General features: G+C 36.0%; 1 pseudogene; it reads left to right on the forward strand.

The window, feature by feature from the left end:
* Positions 1 to 13,158: 13,158 nt before the first annotated feature.
* LOC124989292 (zinc finger CCCH domain-containing protein 15-like) lies at positions 13,159 to 15,016 on the forward strand (annotated as a pseudogene).
* Positions 15,017 to 18,943: the final 3,927 nt, after the last annotated feature.

Here is an 18,943-nt window from a genome sequence, read left to right on the forward strand (position 1 = left end):
TGCCAACCAAGAATCTTATACCCAGCAAAACTTACCTTCAAATTTGACGATGAAACAAGATCCTTCCATGATAAACAAAAGCTAAAGGAATTTACAAAAAGAAAGCCAGCATTACAGAACATTCTCAGCAAAATATTCCATGAGGAAGAGATGAAAAACAACGATGCAAATCAGCAACAGGAGGCGCTAGCCTAAAGGAATAGCCAAATAAAGGAGAAACCAAATCATGCCAAAAACAAATATGAGTCAATTGACTGGGAATACAAATCATATCACAATAATAACCCTGAATGTTAATGGCCTGAATTCATCAATCAAAAGACACAGACTGGCAGATTGGATTAAAAAGAAAAATCCAACAATATGCTGCCTGCAAGAGACTCACCTCATAGAAAGAGACACCCATAGACTAAAGGTGAAAGGATGGGGAAAAACATACCATGCACACGGACACAGCAAAAAAGCTGGAGTATCCATCCTCATCTCAGATAATGTGGACTTCAAACCAAAACTAGTCAGAAGGGATAAAGAAGGACATTACATGCTGCTTAAGGGAAGCATAAATCAGCAAGACATAACAATCATAAATATCTATGCCCCGAACATTGGCTCATCCACGTACGTCAAACAAATCCTTCTCAATTACAGAAATCAAATAGACCACAACACAATCATACTAGGCGATTTTAACACACCTCTCTCACCACTGGATAGATCGTCCAAACAAAAATTGAATAAAGAAACTATAGATCTCAACAACACAATCAACAATTTAGACTTAACGGACATATATAGAATATACCATCCAACAAAGAACGAATACACTTTCTTCTCAACAGCACATGGATCCTTCTCTAAAATAGACCATATTTTATGCCACAAAGCTACTGTTAGCAAATACAAGAAGATAGAGATACTACCTTGTACTCTATCAGATCATAATGGATTGAAATTAGAAATAAATGACAGAATAAAAAACAGAAACTTCTCCAATACTTGGAGACTAAATAATACACTATTATATGATGAATGGATAACAGAAGACATCAGGAGGGAAATAAAAAAATTCTTAGAAGTAAACGAGAACAAAGACACATCATATCAAAATCTCTGGGACACTATGAAAGCAGTACTTAGAGGAAGATTTATTTCATGGGGTGCATTCAAAAAAAGAAGTAGAAATCAACAAATAAATGACTTAACACTACAGCTCAAAGCGCTAGAAAAAGAAGAGCAGACCAATACCAAAAGTAGTAGAAGACAGGAAATAGTTAAAATCAGAGCCGAAATCAACGAAATCGAAACAAAAGAAACAATTGGAAAAATTAACAAATTAAATAGTTGGTTCTTTGAAAAAATAAATAAAATTGATAAACCCTTAGCCACACTAACAAAGAGAAAGAGGGAGAAAACTCAAATTACTAAAATTCGGAACGAACAAGGAAACATCACAACAGACACGAGTGAAATACAAAACATAATTAGAAGCTATTTCGAAAATCTATACTCCAACAAAACAGAAAACCTCGAAGACATCAACAAATTTCTAGAGACATATGAATTACCTAAACTGAACGAGGAGGACATACACAACCTAAATAAACCAATTTCAAGCAATGAAATAGAAGAGGTCATCAAAAGCCTACCAACAAAGAAAAGTCCAGGACCAGATGGGTTCTCAGCCGAGTTCTACAAAACCTTTAAAGAAGAGCTCATTCCAATACTCCTCAAACTATTCCATGAAATAGAAGAGGAGGGAACCCTCCCAAACTCGTTCTATGAAGCCAATATCACCCTGATAGCTAAACCAGACAGAGACACATCGAGGAAGGAAAATTTCAGACCAATATCCTTAATGAACATCGATGCAAAAATTCTCAACAAAATTTTAGCAAATCGCATACAAATATATATTAAAAAGATAGTGCACCACGATCAAGTGGGTTTTATCCCAGGGATGCAAGGTTGGTTCAACATTCGGAAATCAATAAATGTCATTCACCATATCAACAGACTTAAAGTTAAGAATCACATGATTATTTCAATAGATGCAGAAAAAGCATTCGATAAAATACAGCATCCCTTCATGCTCAAAACACTAGAAAAAATTGGGGTAGTGGGAACATTCCTAAACATTATAAAGGCAATCTATGCTAAGCCCATGGCTAATATCATTCTAAATGGTGAAAAACTGAAAGCATTCCCCCTAAAAACTGGAACAAGGCAGGGATGCCCTCTTTCACCACTTCTATTCAACATCGTCCTTGAGACTCTAGCCAGAGCAATCAGACAAACCAAAGAAATTAAAGGGATACGAATAGGAAAAGAAGAACTCAAACTATCCCTGTTCGCTGATGACATGATTATATATTTAGAGGAACCTGGAAATTCCACCAGAAAACTTTAGAACTCATAAGTGAATTCAGTAAAGTAGCAGGTTACAAGATCAATGCTCATAAATCCAATGCATTTTTATACATAAGTGATGAATCTTCAGAAAGAGAAATTAGGAAAACTACCCCATTCACAATAGCATCGAAAAAAATAAAATACTTGGGAATCAATCTCACAAAAGAGGTGAAAGACCTCTACAATGAGAACTACAGAACACTAAAGAAAGAAATTAAAGAAAACCTTAGAAGATGGAAAGATCTCCCATGTTCCTGTATAGGCAGAATTAATATCGTCAAAATGGCTATACTACCTAAAGTGCTATACAGATTCAATGCAATTCCAATTAAAATCCCAATGATGTACCTTGCAGAAATAGAGCAAGCAATTATGAAATTCATCTGGAAGAATAAAAAACCTAGAATAGCTAAAGCAATCCTCAGTAGCAAGAGCGAAGCAGGGGGTATTGCAATACCAGATCTTCAACTCTACTACAAAGCAATAGTAACAAAAATGGCATGGTATTGGTACCAAAATAGACAGGTAGATCAATGGTACAGAATAGAGGACATGGACACAAACCCAAATAAATACAATTTTCTCATACTAGACAAAGGTTCCAACAATATGCAATGGAGAAAAGATAGCCTCTTCAACAAATGGTGCTGGGAAAACTGGAAAACCATATGCAATAGAATGAAATTAAACCCCTATCTCTCACCCTACACAAACCTCAACTCAAAATGGATCAAGGACCTTGGAATCAGACCAGAGACCCTGCATCTTATAGAAGAAAAAGTAGGTCCAAATCTTCAACTTGTTGGCTTAGGATCAGACTTCCTTAACAGGACTCCCATAGCACAAGAAATAAAAGCAAGAATCAACAACTGGGATAGATTCAAACTAAAAAGCTTTCTCTCAGCAAAGGAAACTATCAGAAATGTGAAGAGAGAGCCTACAGAGTGGGAGAATATTTTTGCCAACCATACCTCAGATAGAGCACTAATTTCCAGAATCTATAAAGAACTCAAAAAACTCTACACGAAGAATACAAATAATCCAATCAACAAATGGGCTAAGGAAATGAACAGACACTTCACAGAAGAAGATATACAAGTAATCAACAGATATATGAAAAAATGTTCAACATCCCTAGTAATAAGAGAAATGCAAATCAAAACTACCCTAAGATTTCATCTCACCCCAATTAGAATGGCGATTATCAAGAACACAAGCAACAATAGGTGTTGGCGAGGATGTGGTGGAAAAGGAACACTCATACATTGCTGGTGGGGTTGCAAATTAGTGCAGCCACTCTGGAAAGCAGTGTGGAGATTCCTCAGAAAGCTTGGAATGGAAACACCATTTGACCCAGCTATCCCACTCCTTGGCCTATACCCAAAGGACTTAAAATCAGCATATTACAGAGATACAGCCACATCAATGTTCATTGCTGCTCAATTCACCATAGCCAGATTGTGGAACCAACCTAGATGCCCTTCAGTTGATGAATGGATAAAGAAACTGTGGCATATTTATACAATGGAATATTACTCCGCAATGAAGAATGATAAAATGATGGCATTTGTAGGCAAATGGTCGAAATTGGAGAATATCATGCTAAGTGAGATAAGCCAATCTCAAAAAACTAAAGGACGAATGATCTCGCTGATAAGCGGATGAGGACATATAATGGGGGTGGGAGGGGTTAGCATTAGGTTTAGGGTTAGGTTTAGAGTTAGGCTAAGGAGAGCGGTAAGAATGAAGGAAAGAAGGACTGTATAAAGGGAAAAGGGTGGGAGGGGTGGGGGGAACGGAAAAAAAAAGAAACATCATTACCCTATGTAAACGTAAAAAAATAAATAAAAAAAAAAAAAAAAAAAAAAGAACTTAATTGGGAGTCAGAAATTCTTTGGTCTAACCTCAGTTTTACCATGAGCTCCTTGTGAGGATGTGGATATGTTCTTCCTGGGACTCCTTCAACATCTTGACATCCTATGTTTTCAACTAAAATACTCTTGGAAATACTTCCTTTTTTTAAGGCATAATGATTTAATTTTTCTGATTGTTTTTGGTGCTTGATGTATCTAAACATTTTTAATTCATCCCTCCCTCCTTTCCTTCCTTCCTTCCTTCCTTCTTCCTTCCTTCCTTCCTTCCTTCTTTCCTGTGTTCATTCCTTCCTCCTCATGTTCTTTCTTTCCACCTCTCTCCTTCCCTTCTTTCTTGAGTCTTTCATCAGCTTAATCAACTGCAACTTTCTTAAAAATTCACGAATAATTAACTTTAATTTGAATTTGTTTTAGTTATCCACTGAAATAGTTTGAACATAGATACATGTGTGACTGTTGAACACATGTGACTTCTGGGTGAGGAGAAAAAGGTTTGTTCAAGTTAAGTAAATGCCTTCTGTTTCCTCCTCTAAGAGGCCTCTGAGGAACAATTTATTCATTATGATTTTGTTTCATTAAATATTGAAATGATTTGTCGGGATGTAATTCTAGTTTACTGCTTCTTGTTCAAAGAAGGTAAAAACGACCACAGGTTCATAGACTATGTGGGCATCGGGTTTGGCAGTGGAGAGAACTGAGCTGCAAATGACAGGGTGAGCTGAAGGTGGAAAATACAAATCAATATATACATAAACTTTTCACCTGCATGGAGTTTAAATAATTTATCCAACGAGGCCTTCATTTTTATAGTGAAATTTTACTCACCCTCCAATATGTCAAGTGTGGAACTAAATGCACATGCAACAATTATGCACTCCCCTGATTTCTCAAGAAAAAGTTCCCTATTTCAGCCTGAGAGTCTCCTCCCTAGAATTTTGTTTTGCTTTAAGAAACACAAGCTAGCATTTGAAAGCAGTTTGAATACCACTTTCCTTATGTCTAACTCCTAAATGTGACACCATGACCAAGATCTTCAGGTTTCTTTTCCTTGTTCATCTCTCAGACATGACTCCAGTGCTTAGAAATGCTCCACATGTCATCCCATGTCATAAGTTTGTGTTGAAAAAATTTGTTTTATTTGGTTTAGTTTTGCCTGTTTTGATCTTTCCTTTTGTATGCTTTGGCAACTATTTACTGATTTTCTAAGACTTTGTCAACAAGGATTATGAATGCAAAAGATTCCAGCTCATTTGTCTAACTGAATTCATGACCTGGGTGAGTAATCCTTAATGTGCTTAGTTTTCATTATCTGACAATAAAAAAATTTTGTTAAAGCATCTACCTTAAGGCTACTTTGAAGGTTCAGAGACATAAGAAGCATACAATTTTGTAATCTCTAAAACAGTTTGTTTCTATAATTTGTGGAGTTAGTGTTGGTGATGATACTGCTGAAGATGCAGTGAAGTGGCAACTTTTGGCTGTCTACTGCTGAAAGTTGAAAATTCTAAGTTCTTTATACAGGTATACTCTGCTTGTTCACTTTGAAAAAGTTTACAGATAATTTAAAATATTTGATTTCATTTTGATGAAAAATACTATGGTATTATTTTGAGCCTATGATTATGCTCATGGATGTTAGTCCAGAAGAAATATCATGTTACTTCCTTCAAGTAGCCTAATGTGTTTGAGGTTCATCCACATTGTAACATCTGTCAATACCTCAACAGCCAAAGACAGTTTCCAGGGCTGGTAAGGAATGGAGAATTGGGAGTGACTGTCTAAAGGTTAAGAGGGTTCCTTTTGTCATGATGTAAATGTCTTGAAATTGGATAGAGTAATAGAGTGATGCTCCTACAACATTGCAAATCACACTGAATTGTACCCTTTTAAATGGTTACTTGCCAATTTTGTTATGTAAATTGCACCCTAATTTAGTGGATAAGTATTGATAATCTGATTAGAAATGTGTTCAAACATAAAAGGGATATGAGAATATTAAATAATGAGGCTATTAACAGCTCCTCTTTCTGAATATTCTTTTTAAAAACTTCATTTGTAAATATAATCTTTCAAAAGTCACCAAGTCTCCTATTTTCCATTTATTTTTAGTCTGAATTTTTGATATGTAGTTTCCATGATAAAGTAGATTAATAATTTCTCCTATCTGAAGTCATAGAGTTAAATTCAAAATAAGAATAAAAATGAAACAGTGCTAATAATCCTATCTTATCCTTCCTTCCTCCCTTCCTCCCATCCTTCCTTCCTTCCTTCAATTTTTAGTACTAGAGATTGAACTCAGGAGCGCTTTACTACTGTGATACATCCTCAGTCCTTTATTTTTTATTTTGAGATAGAGTCTTACTAAGTTGCTGAGACTGGCCTTGAATTTGTGATCCTCCTACCTCAGCCTCCTGAGTCCTGGTTGTAATGGTTTAGATAAAGCATTCCCCAAAAGCTCATGTGTGAGAAAAGGCAAAAAATTTCAAAGGTAAAATAGTCAGATTATGAGAGGTGTAACCTAATCAGTGGGTTAATCCACTGATTTTGATTAACTAGGTGTTAACTGTAGGCAGGTAGGGTGTGACTAGAGCAGGTGAGTCACTGGGGACTTGCCTTTGGGATTTATATTTTGTTCCTAGTGAATGAAGTAAAGCACTCTTTACTTCCTGTTGCCACTTTCTGAGTTGCTTTCCTCTGCCCGACCCTCCACCTTGATATTCTGCCTCATCTTGGGCCTAGAGCAATGGAGTTGCCCAACTATGAACTGAACCTCTGAAACCATGAGCCCAAAATAAACTTTTCTTCCTCTAAGTTGTTCTTTTTTTTTCCTTTTGCGGTACTGAGGATTGAACCCAGGGCCTTGTGCTTGTGAGGCAGGCACTCTACCAACTGAGCCATATCCCCAGCCCTAAGTCGTTCTTATTAGGTGTTTTGTCACAGATAAAATCTAACTAAACTACTGAGATTACACAGGTTTGTGCCATCATGCCTGGTTCCTGTAGTTATATTTTGCTAGCTTATTCATTCTTTGCCATTAGATTAAGGAGTCATGTGCTTGGCTCATAACTCACCAAACATCAAGCTCTACCTGAACCACTACATCCCAAAAATACATTCCTAAACATCCCTTTGTTCAAGAACAAATGGATGTGTGACATTGTTTTCTACATGTTTAGTGAAGGGGGGAAAAACAAATAACAACAGTGAATATGTGAATAAGATTATGAATAAATAAAGTATAAATAAAAGTTTTATGTGTATGAAGCGTACTGAATTTTATAGAGTATCATGTATAGAATTCATCTTTTTCATCAAAAATTAATTAAAAGATAAGTTTTTTCATTACTAAGTATCTAACTCAGAGCCTCGGTACACACTATGCAAATGCTCTACTACTGAGTACATCCACGGTACATTTTATTTTTTAGTTTGAGGCAGGATCTCACCAAGTTGCCCAGAATGGCTTAGAATTCATGATCTTCCTGCCTCAGCCTCCCAAGTTGCTGAGATTAGGCTTAAAAGGTAGAAGTTTTAATCCATGGAGATGAAAATATAACCCTGTATCAATGATAGTATTTGTATAAGCAATTGAGCCTAAATGTGAGGTCATAATATATCTCTTGATTCTAAACCCAGGAATTTGTTAGAATAATGACCCAGATTCAGGGTAAAATAGGAAATCTCAGCACTCAGCATATCAAAGTACTTATATGAAATTTATAGCACGAGAAGACACAGCTGAGCAAAACTATTTGCTCTGTCTAGGCAGCTGGCTTTGGAAAAGTAAAGAAAGAGCAAGGGTGTCTGATGTGCACATGCCGATTTCTGCTCCCAAAGACACCATCAGAATCCACATGGAATGGTGGAGTCTGATCACAGCAAAAGAACAGAATTACAACTGATTGAGGTTCTTGACGCAGAAACAAGAGGCAAAGTGAGATTTCCTTCCAAGATTGATGGGGTGAGGGATAGGGGAGTGGTTAGTTGTAAGAAAAATATGAAAAAGGTTTTTAACAAGTCCTGGTTAAATATATACTGAGTTCCCACAGAATCTGAGTCAGAAAATTGTCGATTCATTTAGAGACTAATTTATAAGACTTCATCATTGCCTTTGATGTTACCCTCCTTTTTTTATTTTAGTAGAAAACTGGTACTAACTGGCAATCTTTCAAGTTTCACAAGAGTTCAATTCTAAAGAGGAAACTGAGGAAACAATTAGTAAATCTGCTTGATAGAAGAATGAGTGGGGAATGAGACAACATAGCAGGGAATAGAGTATATTCTATTTATCTACTTATCCACCATATAGCTAAAAAGTCATCTAAGGGAAAGAGGTCATGAGTGAGCCCTGAGTGCTATGCATTAAACTTTCCCTCTTTTCAAATCATGAGAGGTCCATATGTGTTTGCAGAGGTGAACTGGAGATGTAGAGTTGTGATGGATTTCTTCATGATTCTTAGCTATGAGAATTATAGGTCAAGGAAATGCTGGGGAAAGATAAGAGATGAAAGTACATCTGTGTTGTTATATATTCATGTTTGGATATGTGTACAAAAGAAAAGGAGTTGTTCAACCATAATGTTACTGTATGGCACGTTAAAAAAACTAATGGATTACCCTCTTTAGCATTGTATTTGCTCTCTGATTTGCACAAAGTTTCATATATCCCATTTGTCCTTTGAAATGTGGTTCACCAAGGAAACTAATAAGGTGAGAAGAAATAAAGAATGAATACGTGAGCAACGTTCATGACATCAGGAACTGTTCCCAGCACACTTTATTATGGGAGCAGATAGGATAAGGTAGATAGAGACTATACATGCCTGTGAACATTCAGAATACCACTTGGTTTGAGAGAGTCCTTTAAATGATCATATATGTATACAGAGCACAGGTGAGGATCTCTATTAAAATGTGGAGGGACTGAGTGAGAGGACAAGTAGCCTATATGTATAAGTACCTAGCATAAAGTACTTAAAAGAGGATGGATTTTGAAAAACAAAACTAAAAAGAATTTCTTCTTGGTAAATAAAACACAATGATACATTTTTTGTGTTGCTGAATCTATGGGATGATAGAGATATGCAGATGGATAGATCCTGGGAAGAAAATAAAGGGCCAATAAGTGTAGGTTTGTTATTATGTCACAGATTAAAATAAATTAAACCATTTGTGTAACTAAATAGAGCAGAGATTAGTACATTCATTCTCTGTTTTACATTTTTAAAACATTCCATTTCTGCTTTGTTGGGTTGAAATGCTGCTATTCTCCCATAATGCATGGAAATTACAGAATCATTTTAAAGATGTTTTACAGGGAACAAAGTTGAAGTGAAAGAAAAATTTAGTCTCCTCCCTCCTTTATTACCTGAGAACTGAAAGAAGGAACTAGGATATGCTAACATAAAAAGTAAAGCCTTAGGGTAAACAAGTATTCTCCTCTATTTATATTTAAAAATAACTACTACTAACATCAGAATCCTCACCATATCTCCAAGTTATGTTTTGCTTTGTCCATATGATTCTTGGTGATGGATGAGGGTGGCCAGTCACTATGATGTCATCAAGTCATAAGATATGTTGAGATTGGCATCTGAATTCTGTGAAAAAGATAAATAATTTCAACATTTATATATAGCAAGATGAATATAGTGAAATAAACCTACGATGCAATTCATCTCACCATTGGTGAGTTAATGAGGTTCACCTCTTAGTTAAACTACTAATTCACATTGATCTAAAAGTGCTTTGACATTGCTCAACAATGTCAGAGACCTCATTTAGCCCAAGATTTAATAAATAACAGATTTATTAATCAAAACATTTTTTAAAGGCTGTTTTTATTTGCTTTCTTTTATGGCTTTGATTACAGCCCTTAAGGTTTTCTAGAACAGTTTACTATGTTCACTTACAAATGACTTAGTGCCCATTTAAAAAAATTATCTTAAAATAAATAATGTTTAAAAGTCTGCCCTGAAATAATTAATTAATATTTTTTTCAAAATTAGTCCACTGGTATCAGATGCAATGAAAAGTAACTTGTGGACTGCTTGATCAACTTCAAGCAATTCAAATAATCTCATTGTTAGAAGCAGGCACAGACTTTTCTGTTTAAAATAACAGGGAAAGCACATTGACTCTAGTTTTCCTGGGAAAGTCATTATTATGTGTAAACCCTTCCTTGGTATTTTATTATAAGCATAGCAAAATCAAAGTTCTTTCTTTTTCAGGTGGTTTGAAACAATACAGATAATCTTCAGAGATTTTGTTTGTCATGCACTGATAAATATGCTGAGCTTAAGAATTGCCTTGAGTATAACTTTTGAGAAATTATTGAGATCCAATTTTTCTCCTCTGAATCCTTGAGATAATTGCATGGCTTGATTAAACAATCTAATGATCTCCTATTTTCATGCGTAGCATATCTGAGATTTCAAATTCATTTCACAAATTAGAGTAAATCACAGTGTTGTGTTTGTCATTTTTGCTTGTCTACTTTTCTTTGGAAAGTGCCTCTTCCCTCCCCAGGTGCCCTGGCTATTCAGAGAACTTAAGTTGCTCTTTTGAAAAAAAAAACATACTATTTTCATCTGTCTTTTCTAATGCCAAACTGATGCTAGTTTCCCACTGATTTCCACTTTTGAAAGAACAAGAAAGTCTGTTTTCTAAAGATCTACTCCATCAGACAGACTGAAATACTTTCTTATCAGGAGGGGAATTGTCAAAAGCATTTCCCCATTTCTATTCAAATTAATGACACAAAATTTTAGTTAGGAGGAATGAGATCAAGAGATCAATTGTGCAGCATGCTAACTCTATTCAATAACAATATATTTTATACTTGAAAATTACTGAGAATGGATATTGTGTCCTCACCACACACACACACACAAGGTATGTGTGGTAATGCATGTGCCTATTAGTTCTATTTAGCCATTTTACAATGTCCCTATATTTGAGGTATCATTTTATATGCCATAATATGTGCCATATTTATTGGTCAATTAAAATTACTTAGTTAAAACGTGAGAAATTCACTAATTTTCTTTCCATCTGAAAATGTCTCTTCACTGAGATTTTCTCTATTTTTTTGTAAGAGCTTTTTTGTTTTGCTTTGTTTTATTTTGTTTTTCCAGAGCCTTCCCAACATGGAGAATTACTATTTCATGGAATAATTATAAACACCTGTATTGGCAAAATCATTTCCGTCCCTTGTTAACATGACTCTTGGGGTGACCTCTTCAGACAAGGATTTCAGTTAGTGGAGAGCACCTTTAACTAGTGAAGACACACAATAGTGGCACATAAATGCACAAAAAACACACAAAAGCTCTCATGGGAAAAACTTGGAGTTGGAGGGACAAAATGTATTTCTCTTTGAGTTTTTGCAGCACTTTTATTACACCATATACTTTATGATTTAAGTGCTTTTATGGACAAAGCTTAGGGATTTCTTTCTATGTATTGAGAATTCATCATCCTAGCTTGGGACCAGAAGTGTTGAATTTCAGATTTTTTTATTTTTATATTTGAAATGTGTGCATATACCTAAATAAGATAGCTTGGGGAAGGGATCCAAGTCTGAACAAAAAATTAATTTAAGTTTTATACATACCTATTCACCAGGCCTCAAGGTAATTTTATACAGGATTTTTAGTGTCCTTGCTTTTTGACTCTGACCCATCACATGAGGTTAGGAACAGGACTGGTGGTGCCATGTTGGTACTTAAAAAGTTCTGGGTTTTGGAGCATTTTGGATTTTGGATTTTTGGATTAGCCATGTTCACCCCATGTTTCTTTTATTATCATTCTCTCCGGGAGAGAAAATTACAATGTTTTCTCACAATAAAAAAGTGCAAACTGAAAGTACATTTTTGAATGTGTTAGGAAGCCAAGAGCGAGGCCAGCCTTTTGCCATGTCACTGGCATGATGAGTACAGCCTCAGCTACACCTGGATTAGCTTCCTTGCAGTCCATGCCATTCCCTCTGGTCATGAGCAAGATATTTAAGTACAATTCTCTTGTTCTTCATTTAAAGTCAGAGATGATAATAGTACATTTTTCCTAGGATTATGGTTGGGTGTTGTTACTGACTAGTGTTTTCAATTCAGGTCAAATTTTCATAGTAGGATGAAATACTTCTGTTTTTGTTTTCACATTCACCAGTAAGTTCTCAAGTCTCTGCCTTCTCACTGCCGCTCTGTTCATTCTGCTTTATTCCAAGTCAACAACAACTTTCTAATATGCTTAATAAGTGGATTTTTTAGACCCTATGCAAAAAACTCACTGCAGTTTCTGGGACTGTTCACTGTTGCCTTATGTTTGCAACTTCTTTCCATTTTGTTTTCTTAATTAATTAAAAAACACAGAGGAATCTTAAGATGTGAGTATCCTTGAAGTAGGACAGAAGAGGCTGGACACCTGAGGAATTTTCAGGAAGCAGGTTTATTGACTGCTAGGGTTACAGGTGAGTGCCACCATGCCCCACTGGACTTTGCAATGTTTAAAGAAGCAAATTTATACACCTGCTACTTAAAACAAATGAAACGAGATTACATCTAGATACATCTGAATGAAAACAACGCTTGTAAGACGAAGACTATGTCTGTAGGCCCTTATCTGTGGTAGCATGGACTCTCTACTCTTTCTTGGGGCATCATCACATGTCACTTGGGTACAGATTCCTTGCATTTGGACTTTGGTTTTAAGAAATAAGCCAGAAAAGTGGTCATAACAGGAGAGTCATAGGCGAGCTAAAGAAATTTAGAATGGTCCCTGGTGACTTTTTTTTGCTCATAGTCATATGTAATTTGTCTTTCAGAGCAGGAATAGGAGACTAAAGAAACAATAAGACAATAGGAGTGACCTGCTTTCTATGGGCTGCAGCGGCGATGGCAGCTGCTTCTTCCTCCTGCTCTGGTGCCAGACCTCCCCATGGTATCCATCCCAGCTTAAGTCTGCCAATTACACATGTCTCTGCAATGGCCTCCAAGAAATAGGCTCAGGCAGGGGCAGCAAAAAGGCGGTGCAGAAAAAGAAGGAGAAGATTATCAGGGAAAAAACTTTTGGTCTGAAGAATAAGAAAGGAGCAAAGCAACAGAAGTTTATCAAGGCTGTCACTCACTAAGTTAAGTTCGGTCAGCAAAATCCACGTGAAGTAGCAAAGAGTGAAGCTGAAAAGAAATTGAAGAAAGATGACCAAAAAAAAAAAAAGAATTGCAGGAGCTGCATGGACCTTTCAAACCTGTAGTTGCTGCTCAAAAACTAAGAAAAGGTGCAGCTCCCTCATCTGTGGTAGGTGCATTCTTTAAGCAAGAACAGTTGTTTACATTGATGCAAGAGATGGAGAACTTTGGATAATTCACAGGAGAAAAAGCTGGAAGAAGTAGCACCATGAAGAAAAAAACATGGTGAGGTGGAAAAGGAAAAAAAAAAAAAAAAAACTCAAATAGTATACAAGCATTTCCTCGAGGCTATTGAAAATAACAAGTATGGCTGGTTTGGGGTTGTCCTGGAGGGCCTGATAATTGCATGTATCATCATACACTACTTCTTGGACTTTTTTGAAAGAAAATAAAAAGAAAGAAGAGAAAGAAGATGAAATATCATTACAAGATCTAATTGAAAGAGATTATTTTATTTTTAGTTCTTTCAATTCTTTTTTTTAACTTATTTTTATTGTAAACAAATGGGATACATCTTGTTTCTCTGTTTGTATATGAAGTAGAGGTATACCATTTGTGTAATCATACATTTACATAGGGTAATAGTGTTTGATTTATTTGGTTATTTTTCCTTCCCCCTCATCCCTCCCACCCCTCTTTTCCCTCTATACAGTCCCTCCTTCCTCCATTCTTGCCCCACTTCAGCCCCCCATTATGTGTCATCATCTGCTTATCAGCGAGATCATTCGTCCTTTGGTTTTTTGAGATTGGCTTATCTCACTTAGCATGATATTTTCCAATTTCATCCATTTGCCTGCAAATGCCATAATTTTATTATTCTTTATGGCTGAGTAATATTCCATTGTATATATATACCACAGTTTCTTTATCCATTCATCAATTGAAGGGCATCTAGTTTGGTTCCACAATCTGGCTATTGTGAATTGAGCAGCTATGAACATTGATGTGACTGCATCTGAAAGTCAGCATTCTGCCCTAGATCAAAATCACTCTAGATTCTTCTTCTTCTTCTTCTTCTTCTTCTTCTTCTTCTTCTTCTTTTTTTGCATGGAAGACAAGAAAAAGACAAGAAAAGACTGAAAAACTTGAACAAGATATGGAAAGAAGGAAAGATGACTTCAAAGCACGGAATGCTCTCATGATCAGTGACTCTGAAGTGTTTAATTTCATCCTGAACTGGTCAGTGATGATGAGGAGGGAGCAGATGATACCTGTTACACTCAGGGTACAGGTGGTAATGAGGATGATCATTCTGTGAGCATAAACGACATATATTTAAGCCTGTACATCGCAGGAGATATCAATGAGACAGGTATTAGTGTAACCAGTCTTGAAAGATTCAGGACATATGCTTCAGACAAATATGAAAACAAATTAAGTGAAGCTTCTGGAGGTAGAGCTGAAAAAAGTGATTTGGAAGAGGACAACGAAGGAGAGGGGCAGGAAAATGGAGCCAGGGATGCTGTCCCTGTTGATGAAAATCTTTTCACGGGAGAAGATTTGGATGAACTAGAAGAAGAATGAAACACACTCAATTTAGAAGAATGACAACAAACGAGTCAACGAAAATATTAAGTCAGCTCACCATGAACTGAAATTGACTATGTTAACTTTTTTCCACCTAGAATCAATAGGATGTTTATTTCCCATGCTGATTCTGGAGGGCTTACTCTCCTCCAAAACAGGAATAATCTCCCTACAGCTTCTCTTCTGACTTTGACTATGTCTCATAGTAAATTTAGAATAGTTCAAGATAAATTGAAAATATAATGGTCATTACAGAAAATGATTGATTGTGATAACTGTCCAATAAAGTAGGAAGTGTAGCTTCTTTTCCAGCTTTTGGTTTCCTTTGGGCATATATTATTACCAGAAACAACAGAAATTTAAAATACCCCTCATTTGATGCAGCTTTTAATGAGTGGTTTCCTTTCCTTTTTATTTATGTTTTAAAGACTGCCTAAAACATGATCGCTATGCTTCATAAAGGAAACAGCATGTGCAGATTCAGTATTACACCTCTTGACAACTGGTTGGACATTTAAAATGGAACTTTTTAACCTGACAGGATCAGTTATAATACCCTGTGTTAAACTGTTTAAAATTTTTCCCTCTTCTTTTTTTGCCAATAAACTTGTAAATACATTCAAATACAAAATAAATTAATAAATACATTAAGACATAAAACAGGAAGTGCAGAAGCTATTGCATCTGTCATAAACACAATCATGCAAGGTAGCAGGAAAAGAAAAACATATTTTAACCAAGTTAAACAAAAGATCCAGGACAGTGGTTCTCAAATTTTTATGTACATAAGAATCATCTTGGATGTTGGTTAAAAATACAGATTTTTAACCTCTGTACTCTTCAAGTATCATATATGTGTTTGCTCTTGAACAAAGTTTCCCCTGATGACCAATGTTGCTCAGACGCTGCAGGCGTTTGACAGGTCTACTGCAAGTCGACTCGGCCCGCTCTTGGTATTATGGTCCAACCTGTATTTCTCTCAGGAAATGACTTTCTGCCAGAGTGCTGTTTCCAGTAAAACCCACTGTCAACATTCCTGAGGTTTTAAACATTACCATCCTCCTTCTGGTTCTTATACATTGGAGCTTAGCATTATAAGGATCTGCACAAAAATGAAGAAGAAATGCATTATTTTTCCTATAATTCCTTTCCTTTTCACTTATTAGCCTTATATTTGTAGGAAAATTCTTTCTTTCATCCCCCTTTCCCCACGTATATCACGCAGTAAGTGCATGTCCTACAGATTGCTTCCTGCATTTATCCAGCCCCATTAGTAGTCCACTGGCAAACATCACACTAAAAATTTTGTCAGAATTACAATGGTCTTTCTGTTGGTATTTTTGCTTCTTGTCTCACCCCATCTAAACCATTCTTCCTTCAACTAGAGCTGTCTCACTCTAATGCAAATCTCATCATATAACTTTTTGGCTTATGTTCTCTAATTACCTTTACTCCATGATAAAATCTAATTGCACATAACTAACATTTTGTTACTTAGTTTTTGGTAATTACCTACACCTTGTGCCTGTCTTTTTAGTCTGGCAGTGTATGCATTTGCAGAAATTAGTGCAAGCAGCACTATTTCTCCATTTACTGGTTATAAGCCTTTCAACAATACTATAAAGTTAATTTGGCCAGGGAACATTTCCAATTTTTCTGTATTTCCCTTCTTCATAGAATGGGACTTGAAATACAGTTACTAAATAAGGCAGGGAGACAAATAAGAAGAATAGAAAATTGAAGAAAGGAGGGGAAGGATAAAGGGAGGGAGGGAAGCAACCACATATTTTACATTGAAACTAATACCTAGATATAAGGGTTTGTTTCACTGCCTTATCTATTAATACTTAGCTTTTCTGGAGTGCCCGAACGACAAAGACAAAATGAATGTGGAGAAAGCTATAAGCTATTTCTTCTCTGCTGAAGTTGCCTAGTTCTACTATACCCACTCCTTCCCTCCCAGGCACACACCACTAATGTGGCCATCAATCCAACTGTGGTTATTAAATAAAAATCCATACAAACCCCTCAATCATTGAAAATCCTGGGTATGGAAGTAGATCAGAAAGATAAAGGAATACTTCCAAATGAGGAAGCTAGAAGGACAGGAGTGAGTGAAAATCCCAAAGTTAGGATTTTTTTTTTTTTTTTTACACAATACCTTCATTTCATTTATTTATTTGTATGTGGTTCTGAGGATCAAACCCAGTACTACGCAAGCCTCACACATGCTAGGCAAGTGCTCTTCCACTAAGCTACACCCCCAACCCCAAATTTAGGAATTTTTTAAAATGGATCTCCTTCACAGTTGTTTCTTTTCTGAATAACTCCTGAGCACGTCAGAAGCTTCAGTCATGCCAGAGAGTAACAGACCATTTCCTCTGAGTTCTCAGCAGTATGATGAATATCAATTGAAGTTAATACATTTCATTTCTAATGCTTTTCATACTTTGTCATTAGACATAATCATGACGGGAGTGGAGGAAGAAGTTGGGCATCCCTGTCAGTTACCTATGCCTGGTTTCTCAGCCAGAGCTGACATTCTTCATTCTGATCTGTGAGGCTGGGTCTAGTACTCAGCAGCATATCTCACAGACGTTTCGTCTGCCAGTATTTGGTTAGATTCTAAGAATGGTGAGCTTTAGTGGAAGAATGGGTGGCAATGATGGTTCCCTAGCACCAACCATCATGGCAACAAGTGGTTTAGTATCTTTCTAAGATGTTCTTAAAAAGAATGAAATTTCTTAGTCTCAGCCCAGGTAAAATCTTTCTGACCTGTTTACTCCTGTTTTAATTTTTTAAGGGACTTTGTTGGAATCTCAGACTTGGCATATTGTTGAATAATTGAAATTCCTGTACCATCTTGTAGAATGTCAACAGTTCTATGACTGGACTATACTTACCTGATTTTCCCTCTCTGATAAACACAGACTGTTTGCTAGTGGAAAACAAATTGAGGAAAATGATGCGAACTTTACCTTAATTCTAATCTTCATAACTTATATTATTCTTTAGTGTATCTCCACATTTCATGTCCACATAAGGTCTGCAATTTGGTGAATTATAATAGCTAAATATGAAGAGCTGCTAATTAAAAGTAAAACTGCAGGACAATTCATTCTCAAAGGTACATTATATCAAGTCAAACAGTTCCTAAACAAAGTTTGTCGTTTATCTTTAAATAACACTCTAAATGTAAAAATACCATTTTAACGTGTTCTCATATGGTACATACTGTTAACAAATAGAAAACAAAATTGAAAACTGAATATTCTAGGTCACTTCTTTCATAGAAGTAAGGATAAAGGGTCTTAAAAATAAACTTTTTACTGTTGAGTTTGAATGACAATGAAATGAGAAATATGTCATATGCCTTTTTTCTCTGATCTGTTACTACAAGAAAAAAATAAGCTTCAGTCTAAAAATTCTAGTGGTTGACTCAGTAATGGGCTGTTACAGGATAAATCAAGGGGTGAAAGATTCTCATTTTGTCAGCTAGACAAAGCTCTCTACATATCTCAGTGAAGTCATGTATTTGATGTTCAGTGCTAGAAATTGCTCTAGAATGTTTGCATAAAAAATGAAAGACATTTAGGAGATGGTGATATTCCATGAGGGCTTTCACATACTTCTTTGTCTTGTTTTTGTCTTGTAGTGATGGTTGTAGAACCCAACACCTACAACTTGGTAATTCTTTTGGTTCTTGTCTTCTCCTCTGTCTTCTCTAACCCCTTGAGATTTGGTGGAAATGTGTTTTCTCACCTTCATTAGACAGAGGCATAAACTAGGATGCGTTGATGAGCCAGATTCAAATGAAGTCATAATGCTTCTGTCTAAGAATCAGATGGTTACTAGAAAAATAGAAGAAAAATGGGCAAGGGGCCTACATTTTGAGATCTATTTTAGAGGCTATTCTCCTACAAACAATATACCTTTGAGAAAGTCATA

Source organism: Sciurus carolinensis, chromosome 7, assembly GCF_902686445.1.
Source record: "Sciurus carolinensis chromosome 7, mSciCar1.2, whole genome shotgun sequence".
Taxonomy (NCBI): Eukaryota; Metazoa; Chordata; class Mammalia; order Rodentia; family Sciuridae; genus Sciurus; species Sciurus carolinensis.